This window comes from Nyctereutes procyonoides, unplaced genomic scaffold (genome assembly GCF_905146905.1).
Source record: "Nyctereutes procyonoides isolate TBG_1078 unplaced genomic scaffold, NYPRO_anot_genome, whole genome shotgun sequence".
In the NCBI taxonomy this organism is placed as follows: Eukaryota; Metazoa; Chordata; class Mammalia; order Carnivora; family Canidae; genus Nyctereutes; species Nyctereutes procyonoides.
The window spans coordinates 14,980,333-15,005,084 of record NW_026575141.1 but is presented as its reverse complement, the minus strand read 5'-3'; positions in this window follow the sequence as shown (position 1 = coordinate 15,005,084).

The following is a 24,752-nucleotide window of genomic DNA, read 5'->3' as shown; positions in this document are numbered from 1 at the left end:
TTTGCCTCTACCACATCTGAGTTCTGTGATCTAACCACTCTCTGCTACCATTTTCTCATCTGGAAAAAGGAGCTAATAGTAGTACCTACCTTGCAAGCTTATTTGAATATTAAGTGAGTCCATTTAGATAAAGCAATTCAAATAGTGCCATGCACATAGAAAGGGCTCAATAAATACTGCCTGTTATTGTTATACCTCTTCTGGTACTAAAACCTTCCTACATTGTATTGCAATTACTTATGTAAATATCTCTGCCAACTCTTTGAAGGTAGAAGTCATCTTTTGAATTTCTTTCAGCAACAATCATAATGCCTACACAATGGGTTTTTATTGATCCTCTGAACTATTTTGATTACAGATCTGTTTTGACTACAGAGTTTTCTTGTTTAGGATAAGTCATATCTTTCAACCTATTCCTCCTCCTCCCCACCCCCTGGGGATTAAAGCATCAGCTGAGTGCTCTAAACAATTTGAAAGTTTATAGTTGATGGTTAAGACATGTTGTCATTTGTATTTATGGTTTCCTTGCTGCTGAGTATTTGGTCAGTAACGCAACCACCAATTATTTCATTTTTCTAGTGGGAAATATGATCTTTATGACTTGGTTTCCAGGAATGGTGAAAATTGAGGGCTACTATGCTTTCCCAAAGAATATTAACATACATTATCTCAGATCTCATAATTGCTTCGTTTTTCTACCTATGTCACTGGTACAAAGAGGGACTTGTTACACAACTATCTACCCACATAATAATTGCTTGGTGTAATAATTCTAGACCATATTTTCCCAATTTATTGGTGAGAATATATATCTGGGTTTGTATATCTGGCCTGTAATTTTCTTTTTTTGTAGTGTCCTTGTCTGGCTGCAGTATCAAGGTAATGATAGTCTTATAAAATGACTTTGGAAGTGCTCCTTCTTATTTAATTTTCAGGCAAAGTCTGGGAAGTATTGGTAATAATTATTCGTTCAGTGTATGGAAGAGTTTGCCAGTGAAGCCATCTGGTCCTGTGCTTTTATTTGTTGGGGAAATTTTCATTATTGATTCAATCTCTTTGCTCAATTGGTCTGTTCATATTTTCTATTACTTCATGGTTTGGGCTTGATAAATTTTATGTTTTTAGGTATTTATCAATTTCCTCTAAGTCATCTTATTTTTTTGGTGTATAATTGCTCCTTGTAGTCTCTTGTGATTCTTTTTTTTTTATAAATTTTTTTTAAATTTTATTTATTTACGATAGTCACACAGAGACAGAGCTAGAGAGAGAGGCAGAGACATAGGCAGAGGGAGAAGCAGGCTCCATGCACCGGGAGCCCGACGTGGGATTCGATCCCGGGTCTCCAGGATCGCGCCCTGGGCCAAAGGCAGGCGCCAAACCGCTGCGCCACCCAGGGATCCCTCTTGTGATTCTTTGTATTTCTGTGGTATTAGTTGTAATGTCTCCTCTTTCATTTATGATTTTATTAATTTTAATCAACTATCTTTTTTCTTAGTCTAGATAAAAGTTTGTCAATGTTGTTTCTTAAAAGAAAACAACTCTTAGTTTCATTGATTTTTATATTGCCTTACTAGTTTCTATTTCACTTATTCCTGCTCTAATCTCTATTTCCTTCCTTCTACTAATGTTGAACTTAGTTTGTTCTTTATCTAGCTCCTGGAGGTGTAAGCTTAGGTTGTTATTTGATAGTTTTTTTTCATTTAAAATTTTTTCAAATTTTTATTTAACTTACAGTTAGTTAACATGTAGTGTAATATTGGTCTCAGGAGTAGAATTTAGTGATTCATCACTTCTAGATAATACCCAGTGCTCATCGTAACAAGTGCCTCCTCAATACCAATCATCCATGTAGCCCGTCCCCCACTTATCTCCCTTCATCAACCCCCAGTTTGTTCTCTATCGTTAAGAGTCTCTTATGCTTTGTTTCTCTCTCTCTTATTTCTATGTGTTCATCTGTTTTGTTTCTTAAACTCCACACATGAGTGAGATCATATGGTATTTGTCTTTCTCCAACTGACTTACTTCACTTAGCTAACACATTCTAGCTTCATCCATGTTATTACAAATGGCAAGATTTCATTCTTTTGATGGCTTAGTAGTATTCCATTATATATCTCTATATCTATCTATCTTGGTCCATTCATTTGTCAGTGGACTTTTGGGTTCTTTCCATATTTTGGCTATTGTTGATAATATAAACATCAGGGTATATGTACCCCTTCAAATATGTATTTTTGTATCCTTTGGGTAAATACTTAGTAGTGCAATTGCTGGATTGTAGGGTAGTTCTAACTTTATGTAATTTTAGGTAAGTAATTTTTATTTTATTTTTTTTAATTTATTTATGATAGTCACAGAGAGAGAGAGAGAGGCAGAGACATAGGAAGAGGGAGAAGCAGGCTCCATGCACCAGGAGCCTGACGTGGGATTCGATCCCGGGTCTCCAGGATCGCGCCCTGGGCCAAAGGCAGGCGCCAAACCGCTGCGCCACCCAGGGATCCCGGTAAGTAATTTTTAACTTTATGAGGAACTTCCATACTGTTTTCCAGAGTGGCTGCCCCACTTTGCATTCCCACAAAGAGTATAAGAGTGCTCCCTTTTCTCTGCATCCATGCCAATATCTGTTGTTTCCTGTGTTGTTAATTTTAGCCATTCTGATAGGTGTGATGTGGTATCTCATCATGGTTTTGATTTGTATTTCCCTGATGTTGAGTGATGTTGAGGATCTTTTTATGTGCCTGGTATCATGTGTATGTCTTTTTGGGAAAAATGTCTATTCATGTCTTCTTCCCGTTTCTTGACTGGATTATCTGTTTTTTAGGTGTAAATTTTGGCAAGTTCTTTATAGATTTTACATTCTATTCATTTATCAGATATGTGATTTGTGAATATCTTCTCCTATTCTGTAGGCTGCCTTTTGGTTTTATGGATTGTTTCCTTCACTGTGCAGAAGCTTCTTATCTCTATGAAGTCCCAATAGCTCATTTTTGCTTTTGTTTCCCTTGCCTCCAGAGATTTGTCTAGTAAGAAGTTGTGGCCAAGGTCAAAAAGGTTCCTGCCTGTGTTCTCCTTTAGGATTTTGATGGATTCCTGTCTCTCATTTATGTATTTCATCCATTTTAAATTTCTTTTGTGTATGGTATAAGAAAGTGGTCCAGTATCATTCTTCTTCACGGGGTTGTCCAGTTTTCTAACATCATTTGTTGGAGAAATTGTCTTTCTTTTTTCCATTGGATATTCTTTTCTGTTTTGTTGAAGAATAGTTGACCACAGAGATGTGGGTCCATTTCTGGGTTCTCTATTTTGTTCCATTGATCAATGGGTGTTTTTGTGCCAGTACCATATTATCTTGATGACTACAGCTTTGTAATATGGCTTGAAGTCCAGAATCATGATGTCTCCAGCTTTTCTTTTCTTTTTCAGGATTGCTTTGGATATTTAGAGTCTTCGGTGGTTCAATATAAATCTTAGGATTGTTTGTTCTAGCTCTGTGACAAATGCTAGGGATTTGTCATAGGGATTGCATTAAATGTGTAGATTGCATTAGGCAGTGTAGACATTTTAACAGTTTGTTCTTCTAATCCTAAATAGAAAACCTGAACAGACCAATACCAGGAAGGAAATTGAAGCAGTCATCAAAAACCTCCCAAGACACAAAAGTCCAGGGCCAAATGGCTTCCCAGGAGAATTCTATCAAACGTTTGTTTAAAGAAGAAACAATAACTGTTCTACTAAAGCTGTTCCAAAATATAGAAAGGGATGGAATACTTCCAAACTCGTTTGATGAGACCAGCATCACCTTAATTCCAAAAGCAGACAAAGACCCCACCAAGAAGGAGAAGTATAGACCAATATCCCTGATGAAACCAGATGCAAAAATTCTCAACAAGATACTAGCCAATAGGATCCAACAGTACATTAAGAAGATTATTCACCATGGCCAAGTGGGATTTACCACCGGGATGCAAGGCTGGTTCAACACTCGTAAATCAATCAACATGATAGATCCCATCAATGAGAGAAAAAACAAGAACCATAGGATCCTCTCAATAGATGCATAGAAAGCATTTGACAAAATGCAGCATCCATTCCTGATCAAAACTCTTCAGAGTGTAAGGATAGAGGGAACATTCCTCAGCATCTTAAAAGCCATCTACAAAAAGCCCACAGCAAATATCATTCTCAATGGGGAAACACTGGGAGCCTTTACCCTAAGATCAGGAACATGACAAGGTTGTACACTCTCACCACTGCTATTCAACATGGTACTAGAAGTCCTAGCCTCAGCAATCAGGCAACAAAAAGACATTAAAGGCAAAAGCAAATTCAAATTGGCAAAGAAGTCAAACTCTCCCTCTTCACAGATGACATGACACTGTACTTAGAAAACCCAAAAGACTCCACCCCAAGATTGCTAGAACTCATACAGCAATCTGGCAGTGTGGCATGATACAAAATCAATGCCCGGAAATCAGTGGCATTTCTATACACTAACAATGAGACTGAAGAAGGAGAAATTAAGGAGTAAATCCCATTTATAACTGCACCCAAAAGCATAAGATACCTAACCAAAGAGATAAAGGATCTATACCCTAAAAACTACAGAACACTTCTGAAAGAAATTGAAGAAGACACAAAGAGATGGAAAAATATTCCATGCTCATGGATTGGAAGAATTAATACTGTGCAAATGTCTGTGCTACCCAGGGCAATTTACACATTTAATATGATCCCTATCAAAATACCATGGACTTTCTTCAGAGAGTTGGAACAAATCATCTTAAACTTCGTGTGGAATCAGAAAAGACCCCAAATAGCCAGGGGAATATTGAAAAAGAAAACCAGAGCCGGGGGCATCACAATGCCGGATTTCAAGTTGTACTACAAAGCTGTGGTCAAGACAGTGTGGTACTGGCACAAAAACAGACACATAGATCAATGGAACAGAATAGAGAACCCAGAAATGGGTCCTCAACTGTACGGTCCAGGAAAGAATATCCACTGGAAAAAGGACAGTCTCTTCAATAAATGGTTCTGGGAACATTGGACAGCCACATGCAGAAGAATGAAACTAGACCACTCTCTTGCACCATACACAAAGATCAACTCAAAATGGATGAAAGATCTTAATGTGAGACAAGAATCCATCAAAATCCTAGAGGAGAACACAGGCAACACCTTTTTGAACTTGGCCACAGCAACTTCTTGCAAGATACATCTATGAAGGCAAGGGAAACAAAACCAAATTGAACTATTGGCACTTAATCAAGATAAAAAGCTTCTACACAACAAAAGAAACAGTCAACAAAACTAAAAGACAACCACAGAATGGGAGAAGAGATTTGCAAATGACATATCAGATAAAGGGCTAGTATCCAAGATCTATAAAGAACTTAGTAAGCTCAACAGCAAAGAAACAAACAATCCAATCATGAAATGAGCAAAAGAAATGAACAGAAATTTCACAGAGGAAGACATAGACATAGCCAACAAGCACATGAGAAAATGCTCTGCATCACTTGCTATCAGGGAAATACAAATCAAAACCCTCTTGCACTGTTGGTGGGAATGTGAACTGGTACAGCCACTCTTGAAAACTGTGGAGGTTCCTCAAAGAGTTAAAAATAGAACTGCCCTATGACCCAACAATTGCTTTGCTTGGGATTTACCCCCAAAGATACAGATGCAGTGAAATGGCAAGACACCTGCACCCCAATGTTTATAGCAGCCATGTCCACAATAGCCAAACTGTGGAAGGAGCCTTGGTGTCCATCAAAAGGTGAATGGATAAAGAAGATGTGGTCTATGTATACAATGGAATATTCCTCAGCCATCAGAAACGACAAATACCCACCATTTGCTTCAAGGTGGATAGAACTGGAGGGTATTATGCTGAGTGAAGTAAGTCAATCGGAGAAGGACAAACATTATATTGTCTCATTCATTTGGGGAATATAAAAAATAGTGAAAGGGAATAAAGGGGGAAGGAGAGAAAATGGGTGGGAAATATCAGTGAGGGTGACAGAACATGAGAGACACCTAACTCTGGGAAACGAACAAAGGGTAGTGGCAAGGGAGGTGGGCAGGGGGATGGGGTGACTAGGTGACAGGCACTGAGGGGGTCACTTGACGGGTTGAGCACTGGGTGTTATGCTAGATGTTGGCAAATCGAACTCCAATAAAAAAATATACAAAAACAACAACAACAACAAAAACCCAGTTTGTTCTAATCCATTTGTTTTTTTTTAAGATTTTATTTATTTATTCATAAGAGACAGAGAGAGAGAGAGAGAGAGAGAGAGAGAGGCAGAAAGAAAGGCAGAGGGAGAAGCAGGCTCCATGCAGGGAGCCCCATGTGGACTCAATCCTGGGTCTCCAGGATCAGGCCCTGGGCTGAAGGTGGCGCTAAACCGCTGAGCCACCTGAGTTGCCCCTAATCCATGAGTTTTGCTTCTCTGTCTCCTCTTCATTTTCTTTCATAAGTGTTTTTATAGTTTTCAGAGTACAGATCTTTTACCCCTTTGGTTAGGTTTAGTCCTAGGTATCTTTGGTGCAATTGTAAATTGTTCATGTCGTAATTTATATCTTTTTATATTATATATCCATTAAGAAAATATTTTAACTATAGTTATCTCATGACTTTTCTCTTTTAACCTGTATTGTAGTGTTCAAAGTGATTTATACACTACCATTACAGTATCAGAGTATTAGAAAGTCTTTACCTTCACTTCTGGAGGACAACTTTGCCATGTAAAGTATTCTTGGTTGGCAGTTTTTTTTCTTTGAATACTTTGAGTATATCATCCCACTCTCTCCTGGCCTGAAAGATTTGTGCTGAGAAATCTGCTGATAACCTTACTGAGGCTCCCTTACATGGGATGAGTCTATTTTTCTCTGGTTGCTTTCAAAATTCTCTTTGTTTTTTGAGAGTTTTTTGTTTAAATACTACATCTCTAAAGATGCTTGGGTTGAATCTTTTTAGGGATCTTTGAGTTCAAGTACCCAGATGCTCTAAATGTCTCTTAACTCTTCTGTCATTGTAGGTTTTCAGGTATACTTTTTCTATTTTTTGTTTTTTCTAGCTTCTCCTCCTCTATCATACTGATCAACCACCAAGGTGTGTCAGGCAGGAACTACAGTCTCAAGCTTCTATTTAGACCCTTGTATGTGTGTCTGATTGTAAGATCCCATGAAGCCAGGCAGCTGAATAAGGCTGCAGAGGCACAGATTTTCCTCTGAGGTCTGAGGAAGACCGACAACCCAACAGCAGGGGAAACCGAGGCTGAAGTCTACATGGAGGAGGTACTGAAGAACATTCAGCCACGTGGAAACCAGCAGAAAACTATATAATGCTTAAGTTGGAGCAGCTCAAATGATCTGTCTAGTTGTGGCTATCTCCTCTGGTTTTAATGCTTCCTTTTCATGGTCTCATTTTCTACAGGCAGCAATTTTTCTGGAGATAAGCCTCTGAAGGTGGTGCTGAGTCAGTGCTCATAGGTATTTGGCATCAACCATCATTTCCTGATGTTCCATGCATTTTTTTGAAACTCCTTTTTATACTTTCTAAAGCTTCCACATATACTTATGAGTTGGAAAATACTTTCTACGCATTCGTAATAGAAATATGTGTGAAGAGAGGGTAACCAGGTGCTAATCCTAAATTTATTTACCTGAGCTTTAGTCTATTGGCCTTAGAGTGTCTATTCTGATGGCCTTGCTATTTTGCCTTTTGCTTTGTCCTTAACTATCGGGGCGGGGGGAGATAGCTGAGGTCACTAAATAAATGATTTCCAGGTAAATGAATTGTTATGTCTCTGAAACTGCTATCAAAGTGATTTCTGCCAATGTTTTTCTAGGAATACACATCAAGATTTTATGTTTTTAAGAGCATCTCTGGTTTCTTTAAAAGTAAATATTATTTAACACTATCAATAATTTCATTTTCTCTTCACTTTTTTGGAGTTTTTAACAATAGAAGTTAGTGACACTGATATAGTTTTTTTTTAAATACTCTGAAATGTAGCTTACCATGGCAAATAGATTAATTATGTTTATTTTAGTAAAATATACTGTTTAAATTTCATCTTTCCCTTTTCCTGTTTTCCTTATTTTTCCTTCTACTTCCCCTCTATTAGCACTTAGTTCATTAGACTCAACTTCTTCTGTCCCTTTCCTTCATCCATTATTTAATTAGCCCTTAGTATATTGTAGGTGCTCCTTACCTGAACTTACCTTGTACTAGGAAGGGCAAAATGTATACAAATTCCATAATGAAGTACCATATGTGGTTAAATACCACAGGAGTTACAGATTGTGTCACGTTCTCATGAGGAGAGACAATCCTATGATAAGTGTCATGATCACTTAATAGTGATCATAATAGAGATTAATGTCTCACAGATCAAGTTTCTAAAAAGACACAGGAACTATCAGAATAAGGATGGTCTAGTTTGGAAAGGTAGGGTGAAGGTAAAACCTATAGGGCCTTGAAGGTTAGACTAAGTGCTGGATTCTATCAGCACATCCATTCTGTGCTTAGGGTGAACCTAATATTGTGCCAGGACATGGCTAGCTTGGGAAACAGACACTGAGTTCATCTGAATGGGGAAAGGGCAGAATCTGAACTGGAAGCTGAGCAGAGTAGTAGGCGCTATCTCTTTTTTGACCAGTCACCCCTGACTGCATGACCTGATGGGAAGAGCAGCCTGTGAGGAGGTAGGTACAGTTAATCAAAGCCACATAGGCAGTGGAGAGCAGAAGCTATAGGGTGGGAGGCCAGAGCAGAGAGAGATTCAGGTGGATCCAGATAAGTTCACAAGTCAGCCACATCTTTGTATCTTTTGACTTTCCTCCCATTTCTTTCCTCTATGTTCACTGTCACTTTTGTTTCCTTCCTGCTCTTCCTTCTCTCATCCTTTTCTCCACTCTTCTTGCTTATTTCCCACATATCATTTTGCCCTGTCCTCTCTCCTCTTTAGTCACTCTCTGAGCAACATGAAAAGCCTTTCTGCTCTCTGTCTTCATTTGTCCTTTGACTAGCTCTGTCCCAGGTACTTTTTTCTTTTTTCTCTGGACCCTGGAATGGGAAGGTATTTTCCACTGTTAGGTAGATGTATGTCTGTAGTTCTAGGGACCCTTCAGAAGTACCTTCCTGTTTCCTCCAAATCCCACTCTAAAATTTTTGTAGACAGCCTCAACCTTATTCTTGGCTTTAGTGGCCACTCTTAGTATTCAGGTTTGGTTAATATCTGTACTGTATAAATTGTGAAATGCTCTTTGAGTGTGTCCTCTGGTTTCTATACCTTTCACTAGATTGTTCTTGTTATTCTCCACTTACAATAAATGCAACCATAGACAATACTAGCTTGATTAACTTCGAACAGCAGTGGTTCTCTACTGGGTGGTTTTTTCACTAGAGAACATTTGGCATTACCTGGAGACAATTTTGATTGTTACAGTTGAGTATGTGGGATGCTGCCGTCTAATGAGTAGAGGTCAAGGATTCTGTGAAACATACTGCAATGCACAAGACAGCCCCACCCCCAAAAGAATCATCCAGCTGGAAGCTTGCAGCTAGATTGAATATGGAAAAAATAACAGGATTAATCAAAATTAAATTCTAATCAATTATGAAAAACAATGGGGGCATCTTGAGATGGCAATTAGTAAATGCGCCTGCATTAATAACAACAAAAATAATTCTTTGTGCTCTGACTGATTTTTACTTATAACAATTATATTAGCTCTCCTCACTCATATGAACAACCCTGAGTTTGGTAAAGGAAGTATTTTGAATATTAAGAAACTGAAGCATAGAGAATAATATGACTCTCCTTAGGACCCCAGTCAAACACAGATTTATGTATTTCATCCAAGGCAAAAAACACAGGGCTGTTCATACAGCTTAACTGGAGCTATAATGGCAGAAAATAAGGGCAGGAACCAAAGCCGCTGTCACAAAGAAAGGACTCTCCCAGTCCTCTATTTGGTATTTAAAAATAGGAGAGAAAACGGCATAGCTTGAATCTGAGATAATGCTTGCCGCTTTGTGAATGCTCTTACAGTGCATCGCCTTCGAAACAAATTGGCCCTCGTCTACAAAGGTTTCTTTTTTTTCTTTTTTGTACTCTCACAAACTCATTTTTAATGGCTTGTGTGGCATCAGTTGTGCCCCTGAGCTGTAATGAAGCACTCTGCAAGTCACCACACGCAAGTCAGAAATGAATCTCATGGAGAGGAAAAATGCTGGAACGTTAATAGGTTTTAATCCAAGGTAAGCAAACCTATTGAGCCACTACCATGTGCTTTTTAAATCTAAATGTCATGAAATTTTCAGCAGTTTTCTCTTGCCTGCAAATCAGTTCTGGTCCAGAGACAGCCAAATAGGGATCAGAGGGGAAAAATCTCAAATGTGCATAACTGCCCAGGAGCACACCTTGAGGAGTTTACAAGCACCATCCAGGCAAAACAAAGAAATAATTGATGGAGCACAAGGGAAACTGGCTTCGTAGGGCAGGCATCTGAAAAGCCTGTAAGTGCAGCAGACATCTTGCAATATATTTGATCCTATCTTCAATATCTTGGGTGGAGAAGGGGTGTTGAAATCTGAGAGTCTCTGTTATATGGGTTTTCCCCTTAGGTTTTATTTAAGTGGAAAAACAGTGTTTGTATATTGCACTTTATTGCACTGATACTAGCCAATTTATTGAGTGAGATTTAATTGCTAAACATTCTATTTTAAACTTCATTTTGCACAGTATCTTGGCAGCTTTTGATGCTTAACCATACAGAAAACAACAATCTCTGAATATTAAAGTAAAACAAATTGGTTTTATGCCGGTGAGACTTTCTGTGTATGTGGGAGTCTGGAGGTATATTTTGAATTTTCTTCCTCTAGCTGGTGGCTGACCATGAAATACAGAAATAGATTTAAGACCTCACCTTCAGGATCTTTGGGGACTATGGTTGCCGGTCCCACTTTCATTATGCTTCTCAATGCCTGATGTATTAACTACTGTAGTAACTATGGGGATGTTCCTCTTCTCTAATGAAATGGAAAATGTGAACCCAGTCAGAACACATCAGGTTCAATTAATGTAAATTACAAAAATGTTGAGGCCCTACAAAAGAAATTTTAAAATTTAGTTATATTTCCAAGTTTACATTTAGATATCTTCATATAGCTTACTATATACAACGCATGGTTCCAAGGGTTTTATTACTTTTAATAAAAGTTTAAATGACAGAACTGAGGCACAGGGAGGTTAAGTAATTTGCCCAAGGTCACACAGCTTATAGGGAGCATAAGTAGAATCTGAATTTAGACTCTTTCTAGAGCCTTTGTGTACTCCTAACCATTCTATTACACTCCTCAGAACAAGTACCATGAATATTTAATAGTGAACTGCAGTAACTTTGGAGTTCCTTTGTTGCATTTTCTTATTACCCAAGGCTATAAATAAATTGTAGCTACTCAGAGAAAAAGCCTGAAAAATTTTGGTCCCACTCAAAGTGTAAACCATGACTCCCAATGTGTGCCTCTTTCTCCAGATTTTGCAACCTTCATATAATGAAAATGTTAGTTCTATCAGTATTTTATGGAAACCAAAGCTACAAATGAGTCTTAAACCATAGCCAAAAGTTCTGCTATCCTTGGTCATAGTTGGGGGAGTCAGGATAGAGAATAAAATAAAGTTCAATGTGTCCTTCCTAAGGCCTACCGTATTATAAACTTGGGACAGTCACCAGTGGTCCCAATGACTAGTTCCCATCTAGTGGCCTCAGAAAGCAGAAGAAATAGGATATGATATGGAAGGTTAAGGTTCTCACACTTTGATGTCCCTATGAGTCTCTCCCAGAGAACTTATTAAAATGCAAATTCTTTTCTGTAGGTCATGGTTGTGTTTAAATATTCTGAATTTTGGGCAGCCTGGGTGGCACAGTGGTTTAGTGCTGCCTTCAGCCCAGGGCCTGATCCTAGAGACCAGGGATCGAATCCCACGTCAGGCTCCCTGCATAGAGCCTGCTTCTCCCTCTGCCTCTGCCTGTGTCTCTGCCTCTCTCTCTCTCTGTGTCTCTCATTAATAAATAAATAAAATATTTAAAAAAAATAAATATTCTGAATTTCCATTACACATCTAGGGATTGCAGACCATATTTTGAGACAAGGATCTCTAGAATCAAGCAGCAGCATCACCATCACCTGAAAGCTTGTTAGAAATGCAGATTCTTGGGTTCTATTCCAGGCCCACTGAATCAGATTTATATTTTGACAAAATCTTCAAGTGATTTATATTTACTTTTTAGAAGAAATGTAACATTTTATTGTACATGCAACACATGGTTTTAGAAATTTAAAAAAAGTGTAAATACATAGAATGAAGATCACATATAAGCCCATCATCCAGAGTGGTTTATATTTTGATCTATGTCCTTTAAGATTACATCTAGAGGCCTAATGCACAGCATAATGATAATAGTCAAAATATTATAAACAAAGTTTCCAAGAGTCTAGATATTAATTGTTCTCAATACAAAATGATAATTACAAGACATGATAGAGGTGTTAATGCTACAGTGGTTATCATATTGTAATACTGATTTATATGTACTTTAATTATTTGAGAACACTAGGGTATTCTTCAAATGATGAAGATGGACATAAATCATTAATACATCTGTAAATGAATTAGTTATGGTGGGAAGGAAGACAGAGAGAATATGAAGTTCTCACTACAACTTCCATTTAAATCTTTCAAATATCTTTTTTCTTTGTGATAACCTCAATACCTGAAAAAGTCCTTGGAATACTCTCATTCAAAGTTCATTTGCAAAAGTTTGTAGAATCTTTCATTTAAGAGGGGTTATACATCTCAAGTTGTTTCTCCTTTAGAATTAAGCTATAGCTCAAACAACTTGAACATTTTGAATCCAGAAGAATTACAGGAGTCTCTACCAAAGTCTCCATTTCTGGATAGCAGAATCCTAAGTTCTGAGCCACCTGTGGAATGTGCTAAGGTGCTGTCAGCCAAGACTGGGGATGGCCACCACCTTGTCCCAACCAGAGATGACTGTGGAATTGCACTGAACACTTACCCTTCTCATACCAGTGCTCAGGCCCCTACTGGGCTGAGGAATACAGGTCTAAGTTTCCTCAAGATGACCAGTAGTTACCTGAGGTGGCAGCTGTTGTGGGGCAGATTTGGGGAGGGCCACCTTAGGTTGGGTGGGGGTCAGGGAACAGTGGAGACTGAGAACCCATCCCAGGGAGGTAGAGATGTGGCCAGAGGTGGGACCACACCAAGGCTTCAAACCCCTAAACATGCTCCATTTTCCCATTGAACTTCATTTACAAAACACTAAATTTAAAGATCAAATTATAAGAATTTCAAGATGGTGATCGCAGAGCATTAAAAACCAGGTGTAGGACCCTTCTAACAACAGGGTCCTATGCAGCTGTACTGGTTAAATACCCACAAAAGCAGCTCTGGCTCTGGAAGTTGTCTGGTATCTTTGTGCTTGGGGAATGCACCAGACTTGTTTGTACTGGGTCTGTCTGAAGGGCTAACTAATGTTTATGCTAATCAGATAGTTAAATGCCGTGGTCCTTCAAGCAGGCCTGGCCCAGCAGCATCAGCATCACCTGTGTGTTAGACATGCAAATTCTCAGGCCCAGCTTCAAAGTATGGAAATAGAATCTCTAGAGGTGGGGCCCAGCAATCTGTGGTTTTAACAAGCCCTCCTGGTGATTCTAATGTAGGCAGAAGTTTGATCTAGTGGTTCTGATCTAATAGTTCTGAAGCTTTCTGCTGAGGAAGAATTTTTTGAAATCACAAATTATTGTTGCAGAATTTTCAACAATTATTTAGATAGAGGTGGTAGTGGCAATGAATTGTGGGTCACATGGGTATTCCCTGAATTGCATGTTTTCTTCAAGGAGTAAAGATCTGTCCTAGTGGCTGGGAGTTGCAAGGCACCTAATGGCTATTTGGAGGTGGCAGGAAGGCTTATGTAATTGAAGTGCATCAGAGCACGGTAAGAGTAACTGCAGCACTATCTCGATGGCTTTGTGTTGGGCTTCAGTCCCAGAATGACAGCAATTCATATCCCAGTTCTCCCTCTAACCAACTGGTAAGGTCTCAGAATTATTTACCTTTTCTGAGTTCAGGTATCCTTAGCCATAAAATGGAGATAATAGTGATATTTACTTCCTGGGGTTCTTATGAGGTGTGACTGAACTAATGAGTAGAAGTTATCATAGTGCCAGGCACTCAACAGATGATAGTCATTATACAGGGAATAAAGTTATTACATACTGATCTAATCATATGATAGTTATGTATTTTACATTTTAATTTGGTTGGTAGTGATGACTAATAGATATAAATTGAAACATTCTATTTCTATAAAGGTCAATGGAATATATATGCATATGTGACTTATAACAATTCTAGTATCAGATTCTCTTTTTCTTCCTTGAGGGTTTCCAGGATTCCACCTGGCCCATCAGAGGGTTAAATTTATTTTTTCCTGAAGGACTAGCAGCTCTGTTTTTCCCTAGCATTACCTTATTTTTGTGCTGAGCATACATTATTGGATCATAGGCTCTCTTTCTCTTAGCACTCATATTTTCTAAATCAATGATTTGCAAAGTAAAAAGGATTCCCTTAGGTAAATATTTATCGGCAAGGCCATCTTGCCCTGCTTTCTGAGCAGGGGCAAAGACTCCCTTTAAGACGTGTGTTGAGGAGGATGGTGGTATATCGATTTGCTGCCTTCTACTTGCTCCATCATCACATCAATTATAGGGAGAGTGGCATTATCCCTGCTCAGATTTATGTGGGCCTTTCTTTGTGTTTGGGTCTGAAAACCAACTCCAGGCTAATTGTATTCTTGAATAATAAATGAAGATCAAGGTCTGCTTGGTTCTGAATACAAGCCAACCTGAGTGTGAGTTAAATATCAAGTCCAGACTCTCTCTCTCTCTCTCTCTCTCTCTCTTTTTGCAAACACTGCTTCTAGATTAAAAACCAAACAAAAAAAAAGCAATAAAACAATAACCTAAATCCCAAATGATTCAATAGTAAAAGAATACTCTCTTTAGGGACTTTGAGTCCCAGGTGGCATACATCTGGATGCCTTTAGTGTTGCAAGATGTTTAATGCTAACGGCTTAAAACAGTATACTCCAGCTCTCTGGTATCGATTTCCCTCACACTGATTTAGTGTGGGGCCTCTTGGCATCTCTCTACCATTTCTAGCAGCTGAGCTTTGGCCCCAGAGGGCTTTATTTAATGAAAACTTGGGGCTTATACTGTGAGAAAGCTGCCCCAGGAATTGAAGTTGTAGACATCCCGATGGAGAAAACATGAAGACAAGAGTCATGTGCTGGGTCTGTCCGGAGAAAGGGATGATGATATGAACCCCCACTAAAGTATTTGTTTTAAAGAGAAGAGGGAGCAGCAGCCTTTCAGATGACTGTTGAAAGTTAACAGAAGCTCTTGTTACTGAAAGATAAAGTGCTTACATGAAATATGTACAAAAGTTGCGCTGGGAGAGGGAATCAGAGGGAGGGGAGCCATATATTAAAGAACATTGGCTACATATTAGAGCTTGGTTACAGACAGTAATGGCCTTTGGGGAGAGTTAAACAGAAACCTTTTTTAGTGTTAACTTTTCATTTTAGAACAATGTTACATTTATAGAAGAACTGTGAAGACAGTACAGAGTTCTTATATGCCCCATACCCAGTTCCCCTATTAATAATATCTTACATTACTATGATACATTTGTTACAATTAACAAACTTGTATTGAAAAATTATCTTTATTCAGATTTCCTTTGTTTTTAGCTAATGCCTTATTTCTGTTCCAATATCTCATCCATATTTCACCTAGATGTCTTGTTGCCTAGGACTCCTAAGAGTTTCCCAAACTTTTATTGTTTTGAAGACCTTAACAATTGTGAGGTGTCCTGGTCTGGTATTTCATCAAATGTCCCTGTGGGGATGTGGATTTGTCTCACACTTTTCTCATGTTTAGACTGGGTTATGTGTTTTTTGGAGGAAGATCACAGAGGTGAAGTGCTGTCTTTTATCACATAATTTCAAGGGTACATACTATGCACATAACTTACCACTGTTCATGTAACAGGAGAATTTTTTAAAAAGATTTTTATTTATTTATTCATGAGAGACACAGAGAGAGAGGGAGAGGCAGAGACACAGGCAGAGGGAGAAGCAGGCTCCATGCAGGGAGCCAGACGTGGGACTCGAACCTGGGTCTCCAGGATCATGACCTGGGACGAAGGCAGGTGCTAAACCGCTAAGCCACCAGGGCTGCCCTAACAGGAGAATTTTTAAAAAGATTTTATTTATTTATCTTAGAGAGAGAGCATACATGAACAGGGGCAAGGGCAGAGGGAGAAGGAGAAAATCCCAAGCAGACCCTGCATTGAGCGCGGAACCAACACTGGGCTTGACCTCATGACCCTGAGATCGTGATTGGAGCAGAAACCAAAAGTCAGATGCTCAACTGACTGAGCTATCCAGGCACCCCTAACAGAATCATTTCTAATGGAAACTCTGAACTGGAGCATTGGTATTTAATGTCGGGATTAAGAAGATTTTACCTTCCATATGTGGTATATTTTAGTGGAAACTTAAAAGGGACATATAAATGAATTATTAGTTATAATGAACCACATCTGTATCTACCTGATGATTTTTTTAAAGATTTTATTTATTTATTCGAGAGAGAGAGAGAGAGAGAGGCACAGACACAGGCAGAGGGGGAAGCAGGCTCCATGTAGAGAGCCTGATGTGGGACTTGATCCTGGGTCTCCAGGATCACACCCTGGGTAAAAGGTGGCACTAAACCACTGAGCCACCCAGGCTACTCAGGTGGTGATGATTTTTAAAAAAAGATTTTATTTACTTATCCAAGAGAGAGAAGGCAAGAGAGAGCAAGCACACGAGCAGGGTAGGGGTAGAGAGTGAGAAAGAGAAGCAGACTCCCCACTGAGCAGGGAGCCTGCTGTAGTGCTCGATGCCAGGACCCTGGGATCATGACCTGAGCTTAAGGCAGATGCTTTACCAACTGAGCCACCCAGGTGCCCCTGATGATGATTTTTACAAGGAAAAAGAAGTTAGTCTTTCTTTTCACAAAAAAATAAGTGATAAAAAAAGTGGACAAGGGTAAGAAAAATATATTTGAGCCCAGTTCCAGTTGCAAATGGGTCCAGTTCCTCAAACTTATTTTTGTTAACATAGCCTTCAGAAAGAACTGAACCCTTACATGTGAGCAGATCCCAAAACCATAAGTCTAGAACTGAGGAATTCCATTCATTCAGAAATCAATCATTAAATAATGAAAGTAGGTAGACAGTGGTCTGACTCTGTGGCTCACTTGTCCAACAGGGTATTGGTTTTTTAAAATAGAAATTAAGAAAAATATCATGGCAAAACAAGGACAATCATAAATTTTTATACGTTCAGTATATGAGTTTCACCTTATTTCTGTCCAGGTTTTGATGTGGTTTGTATAACTGTTATATTTTTTCAGACTCCCATGCCTCAGAAATTAGATCTTTGGTTACTTTAACAAGACTGGACTACCCTTTCATGGCATGGGCTCCAAAGTCACTCATTTGAGTAAATGGAGTGAAAATGAGCATGAAAGACTAAAATACAATCCTGTTGCTGGTGTAGACAACTTCCATGTTGTTGAAGGGTCCAGATAGGAATCTTCTGTTCGGAATGGTTGGGGAAAGAATCTGAAAGGAAGAGTATTAGTTTGCTAGGGCTACCATAACAAAGTACCATAGACTGGGTGGCTTAAACAGCAGAAATTTATTCTCTTATAGTCCTGGAGGCCAGAAGTCTGAGATCAAGGCATAGGGAAGGTTGTTTCTTCTAAGGTTTCTCTCCTTGGTTTGCAGGTGACCATCTTCTTTCTCCTTCTGTCTTCACATGGTCTGTGCATGTCTGTGTTCTAATCTCTTCTTATAAAAAGACCAGATATACAGGATTAGGGGCTACCCTAATGACTTCCCTGAGATTTAATTACTTCTTTAAAGTTCCTATTTTCAAATACAGACACATTTTGAGATACTAGGAGTTGGGACTTCAACATAAAAATTTTGGAGGGACACAATTCAGCCCATAACAGGTAGGGTAAAGGATTTGGAAAAGTAGGTGCATTTTTATCCTCTAGACCTTGGTTTCTAGGGGTCTGGAAAGACAACATTTAGTGCTTACTTTTGTCTACTTCAGAGGATTATGAAAATGGAGAAAAATGTGAAAGACAACAGTTGACGTGTGAAGAAAATGTGCTGTGTAATACAGCTTTGTCGGGGGCCCATTCCCAGAAGTCACCTGTGGTGTTTGCACAGCTGTTCTGTCATTGTCCACATCAGCAGCCTAAAGGCTGATTTCCTGGTAAATTTTCACCTAATTTTCTTTACAACTGCTTTATAAGTGATAGTTTAATTTCTGCACTTAAAAAAATGCATCAGCCAGAATGCTGATTTATTAATTTGCAATGAGAAATCTAATAATCTAGTGGACTGGATTCTTCAGTCTCTTGACCAGCACATGCTTTCCCTGCAGGCAAATCTAAGCGGGAAGCCAAATTATCATCAGAAGGTGGCTTGGTGAGCATGGAATCAGGCTAGGGGACTTAGTTATGAGATTTGGCATTCCTGTGCTTTTTATTCTTTACACCAAGTAGCACTGAGCAGCACTGACTTACCACATAGGGCTGGCTGCCTCTGCCCTTGCTATTGCCTCTGACTTTCCATTGTTCCCTCTTGTCAGCTCCTCATCGTGTAGAACCCAGTTCAACCATCTCTCCCTCTGAAAAGCCTTAATTTTCCCAGGCAGATGTGGTCCCTCTTCTTCCTTGCCCCTGTAGCACTTCATGCTATGTGGGTTTTGCATTCTATGTTGTGGTTATTTATTTGCTAACCTCTCTCCTCACTGAGCTCTGAGAAACTTGAGTGAAGGGACTTTTTACTGTGTAGAAGCACACGACAAACGGTCAGTGTTCAATAAATACTCAACTGATTAATGGAATAGTTATAATTTATATTACGCTCTAGTTTGTTTTTGCTTTTGCTTCATAGTTTTGAAACATTTCCCAGTAAGTTATTCATAAGGCATGATCCTGCACTAATAGCTGTGAAGTGAGATAGGCAGATGAAAACATGCTTATAGGTCAAATGATTTATCTAACTCTCAATGAATGAATGAACTTTCTACCAAGCCTACTAGTCTTTGTGACTGGTATCTTACCCCCCTTCTGCCCTCCCCATCCTTATCCATGCTTGGAACTCCTTACATCCTTAGTTTGTCTCTTCTTCCCTTAGGATCTTGTGGCTCTTTGAATGCATGCTGTTTTCCTTCTGAAGGGACTGCTTCAGCCCCATCTTAGTGGGATGAGTTCAGCATTCCTCAACTCTGTTCTTCCCTCTTCTCAGGATCCAACCCTCTTCACACAACTCCCACCCAATTTCCAGGTCAAATTCCCATTCCCTCAGAGGTCTAGTCTTTTTTTATTTTTAATATTTTATTTATTTGACGCAGAGAAAGAGCAAAGCAGGGGGAGTGGCAGAAGGAGAGGGAGAAGCAGACTCCTTGCCGAGCAGGGAGCCCAATGTGGAGCTCAATCCCAGGACCCTGAGATCATGACCTGAACCAAAGGCAGACTCTCAACCGACAGTCACCCAGGTGCCCCAGAAGTCTAGTCTTAAGAAGAAAGCAGTGTGATTAAATTTCATTGATATTAAGATGTTAATACTGCTAGGGGTATTTGTATCTTAAAATTTTAAGAGTGAATTCCTTATAGCTCAGTTCTGGATGCAGGTTATATCTAGCCATATTGCCATCTCTCTTTCCTGTGTGTGTATATATATTTGATTGTGTTAACTCTATATTTGGCAAAATTTCTTGGGCCTTTAGAAGCTATTTCTTTATTTTAAAAATAAATTTCTATACCTTGCAGTCCAGATGCTACTACGAATGAGTTCTTCAGAAGATCAGCAACTAGCCATTATAACCTTTGGGGAGACACAGAGCTTCATGGATGAATCATTAGTTCTGAGCCCAGAGAACAAATCTGAAGGACCTTTTCATATCTTATAATTAAATACATTCTGCAGCTTGAAGATAAACATGCTGATCTGACAGTGAGTTAAGGAGGTTTATCAGCATTTGTGCACCTGCAGCGTTACACTAAAAGACATGACTTCATTAAAACTTACTGTGCTTGTGAGAACAATGAGGAATGGTCGTAGGTGTAAAAAAGAAAGACACTACTAGACGGTGGCTTTAAGCTCATCTTTGAAGGGATGAACTCATTCTATCCGACATGTCCAGCTGTGCAAACAGCAGCACCGAGTGAGCTGCAGTTAGCTGTACTAATACACAGGATTAGAACAGAGGCTGGGCCACATATAAATGTTGTGAATGCTTAATATACTTGAACGCTATGAATGCTGCACAGAGGGGGAATGAGAGCCCCAGAAGTGACAGAAGATATTTTGCTAACTGTCATGAAAGGAGATTGTATTTTCAGAGCCTTCTAAAAACATTTCTCTTGCCAGAGACTTTTTGCCTTTCGAGGCCAATGTTTCCCTAGCATGAAAAACAATACAAAACATCAATCTCTCAAAAACTCCACAGGGAGATAACAAGGGTTGCCACAGATATCATTGTTCTTTCCTAAAATCTCAGAATGAGGAAACTCTTTGTGTTTGCGCGAGTGCATGTGTCTATGTATGTGTGTGTTTATACTTTACCAGCAATAGCATCTCAGGTTACAGAACAGGTAGATGGGTGGTCCAGATAGGTATTAACAGTGAGACCCTAAGAGTTCAGGCAACAGGGACACAGAGGCTGGTCTAGAAGACCTAGTCATGAAGGTACTAAGGAGTGGGCTAAAGGGAAAAAGAATTCAGATTCTAGAAGCCTTTGGCAATAGATTAGAAGAGTCTAGGGAAAAGACAGACATTGACACTGCACCGACTCCATCTGAGGATGTCGTGGTGGGAATTAATTCTTTATATCCTCCCTACACCTAGAGGAAGCTATGGGTAGACTGAGTTGACCTGAGCCCCTTCATAGGGCAGAAGAAAGGGAGAATGCAGTGGAGGGAACCCAAAAAGTCCCAAACATCTTTAGACTCATTTTCCACCCTCTTGGCACTGCCATAGGAACTGAAGAATGGAGGATTCCCTAATACCTTTTTTCTTATTTCCCTAAGACCTCAAATTGATAGTTATTATTGAAACTTTTCTTCAGTAGTGCAGAATATACGTAGGTTGATTTCTCTTAAGAGCTGAATATTATGGATTTTGCTCATGTCCTAGGATATATTGAACCTCAAGGTGGTCCAAAAAATCATTCTCCCACATCCGATATGTATTTAATACACTACATATAAGTGATTCTAAAAGACTAGGAGTGCTTCTGAAAATTTCACTGCAGTCTCTAATTACACTTGTAAAAATGTTTTTGTCATGTTACACAAAACTTTTACCATCTCTTTGTTCTTTGGTGAAGTGTATGGAGGAGCTAAAACAATCTGTTTGGTGGAATGTATGGAAGAGCTAAAACAATCTGTTTCTAAGGAAAATTTACTTAGATAAAATGTGAGCAGCATGAGGTAGAGTCCAGAGATGATGGAAAGGATACAAGTCCATGTTGCAAATCATCACAGTGGTCTTTTAAAAAATACCAGTAAATTCTCTTGAGTGAACATCACACATGCATAGTTGGTGTCTAAACTATAAATTCCTTTAAGAATGTTATTTGCTGCTTTTATATTCCCTATCAACCTCAGCACAGTATATAAGTGTGAAACACACACAACTAGCACAATACTTAAGTATGCTCATGAATTTCTCTAAGTCACATCACACTTAGTCAACCCCCTTGGCAATGTATTCAGGCTTGTCCATTTCCTGAATCACAGATGATATAGCTCAGGATTTATTGGCATGTTGGTCAATAAGTTACTGAAGTTAATCTCCATTTAATGAATCATCAACAAGGGAGTCAGACAGACGACAAGTGTTCAATTTTCAGAAATCTCTTGCCCAATCTCTCTCTTCCTCCTTTCTTCCTAATTATTGATTTAACATATGAGTCCCTCCTCCCAATTCTTCAGCCTGCACCCCTGGGAGTTCAGCCTTTTAAAGATGTTCTCATTAGAATCAATAATTCACCATGGCATATTATTTAGTGCCCTGAATAACTATAAAGCTGTTCTTTCATGTTGAACATCCTGGGGTGTTCAAATAATTAATTTGACTAACTATAAAGAACAATACCTTCTATTGTGAGTGGTATTAATGGACTATCCACAGAGGCTCATGTATAGACGTGGCTGGGAGACAAGCTCTGCAGGAGACTTTCTCAAGAGGATTTTAATGTTGGGAGTCAGGTAGTTCTGTTCTTGGATCTACATGGAGACACAAAATACAGTGTAATTGTGATGTGAAATTAGTCAATTACCAAATGACCCAAATACTTTCTTTGGGAATTTATTCTTCCTTCTTCTAATTTTTAAGAGTAAAAGAACTCTTGGAAATTGTTTACCTGATGTCACTAAAAATGCTTGCTTGAAATAGAGCATTCCAAAGACATACTACTCAGAGAGAGAAAAACCATAAGAGACACTTAACTCTAGGAAATACACTAAGGGTTGCTGGAATGGAGGTGGGTAGGGGGATGGGGTAACTGGGTGATGGGCATTAAGAAGGGCATGTGATGTGATGAGCACTGGTTGTTATACGCAACTGATAAATTATTGAATACTACATCTGAAATTAATGATGCTGGCCGATTGAATTTAAATTAAACAACAAGAACAAAACCCCAAAAGGCATAATACTGAGACCCAGGAGAAATCCCAGTGTTCTGTCTTTCACATTGATTTAGAACTGTTCTGGTTTCAAAACAGATATTTATACAACAGTTAAAGACTTCATTAATTCATATTAATGAAGACTATTCATCATCCAACTTGGCTTCCTAAAAAAGGTGATAACAATATGCACATTAACATTTTTTTAAAGACTTATTTATTTATTTATTTATGATAGAGAGAGAGAGAGAGAGAGAGAGGCAGAGACACAGGCAGAGGGAGAAGCAGGCTCCATGCCGGGAGCCCGACGCGGGACTCGATCCCGGGACTTCAGGATCGCGCCCTGGGCCAAAGGCAGGCGCTAAACCACTGAGCCACCCAGGGATCCCCCGCACATTAGCATTTTAATTATTGATAAGAAAAATGAAGACTCTTATTTAGTTTGTAGTGAATTAGTAATTAGATAAATAAAACAGTATCTTTTAAACTTCTATAATATAAGTAAGAGTCAGGGGCCCCAGATTCAGATTCCAACTCTGCCAAGAACTAATTAAGTGATTTTGAGTAAGTCACTTAACCTAGGCTTGGTTTTCTCAAGCCTATGAAACAGAGATGAGGTCCTTCCATGCTAATATTCTATATTTCTATTTATGATCATCACTTAGACATTCAACGAATGAATCACTCATTAAATTGGAGTCAAAAAATTCAACAGCCATCATTTTTTTTCTTGAATAAATCCCTCAGGCAGGAGATATTTATGGAGCCAAGAGATGAATGAATTATTGTCAAAATATTTATATTCCCTTGTGCAGAATGGTTCAGTGGTTCTCAGGCTGAAATTCTTGCCTTATAGGAAACTGACTCAGAAAACCCAAGTTAGAATGTACATCTATTGATTTCTAGGTCACAGTGTGAAAATTTCTATTGGAAAGCTGGGAGCAGTTCTTTTTTATGTTTTTCCAGCTTTATTGAGATATAATCGATATGTAACATTGTGTAAGTTTAAAATGTATAACCTGAAATATATATTACAAAATGATTACCACTATAGTATTAGCTAACACCTCTGTTACCTCACATAATTTCCATTTCTTTTGTGTAGTGAGGACGTTGAAGATCTATTCTCTTAGCAACTTTCAAGTATATAATATGGTAGTAGTAACTATAATCACCATGCTATACTTTAGATCCCCAGGACTTACTCATTTTATAACTGAAGTTTGTACCCTTGACCAATATCTCCCCATTTCTCCTACCACTACCACCTGGCAACCAATTTCTTACTTTGTTTCTAGGAGTTCAACTTTCACATATAAGAGAGATCATACAGTATTTGTCTTTCTTTGACATATTTGGTACAATGCCCTCAAGATCCATCCATGTTGTTGCAAAGACAGGGTCTCCTTCTTTCTCATGGCTGAATAATATTCTATTGTGTGTATGTTTATCCATTAATCCATTGAAAGACATGTAGGTTATTTCCATACCTTGGCTATTGTGAATAATGCTGCAGTGAACATAGGAGTACAGGTATTTTTTTAAATCCTATTTTCATGTCCTTTGGATATATACCCAGAATAAGGATTGATGGATTATCTATTAGTTCTATTTTTAATTTTTTGAGTGATCTTCATACTGTTTTCCACAGTGGCTGTGCCAGTTTGCATCCCCCACTAACAGTGCAAAACTGTTCTTGGGAGCAGTTCTTAAGTCAAAAGTACAGACCTGGAATCAAAGTAGCCACAAACTTTAGCCACACAAACCAGCAGGGCAGGCAGTAAGCTGGTAGACAAAAGATGCTGCCTCAGAGATCAGACACACCAAAGTATACTACACCTAACCACGTGAGGATATCCCCACCTGGTAACTCAAGCCACACCCCTTT